This window comes from Phalaenopsis equestris, unplaced genomic scaffold (assembly GCF_001263595.1).
Source record: "Phalaenopsis equestris unplaced genomic scaffold, ASM126359v1 Scaffold000805, whole genome shotgun sequence".
Lineage (NCBI taxonomy): Eukaryota > Viridiplantae > Streptophyta > Magnoliopsida > Asparagales > Orchidaceae > Phalaenopsis > Phalaenopsis equestris.
This window is the reverse complement of record NW_018165245.1, coordinates 315,711-316,526: the sequence shown is the minus strand read 5'-3', so window position 1 is coordinate 316,526 and position 816 is coordinate 315,711.

Below are 816 nucleotides of genomic sequence, written 5' to 3'. Positions count from 1 at the left end.
GATGCAGTAATTCAAAATGGCACTTTCTTTAGAAACTTTACCGATCTTCATTGTCGATAACAGTTTCACAGAAATGAAAAAGTGCCAATGTTTCAAAACGGGATTCAGGAGTGTTGCAGAAAAACTAACATACATGTTTTCTCTTGTTTCCCAGTCGTCAGTTTCGTCCGTTAAATATTGGTAAACCTCATTCATCTGGTTTCTCGTTAGGACAAAATTGGAAGAGTGGCAGACAGAAACATTCTCTATCATATATAATCCATTGATCCGTGCAGGAGTGAAAGTGATCTATCTTCCTCGCACATAAACAACTCCTTGGTTGATTCCGTATAAATTTGCATAGAATTCTTTCACCACAGGAACCACCACGGGGGTAGTAGTGTAGTACAACACTTCCCATCTTTACAGTACTATCGTTTCTTCAATATCCGTCGTGGGATTATTCAATCTGCGAGTCACGAATCCTCATTCTTTGATCAATCTTTTCTTCGTCAGTAACTTATTGAAGATTCGTTGTGTTTCCGCACTAATAAACTTTCGCTGATTGAAAACTCGCATTATGGGATTATCAGCAAAATTTGACGCCATAAGAATGAAATTGGTAAAGTTTCACTTCATTTTTGGAGGGAAAATATGAGCAAGAAATTGAATTTTTGAGTTTAAAAAGACAATTTCGGCCCAAAAACCGCCATTTGAACCCACATAACCGTCAATTCACCGGCCTCGCCGTCAGCGGGTTCGATGGCGTCGTTGGCTAGCCTCTGTTTTAATTTTTTCTGGACTCTCAGGAAAAACCCGCCGTCGGTGGCGTCGGGG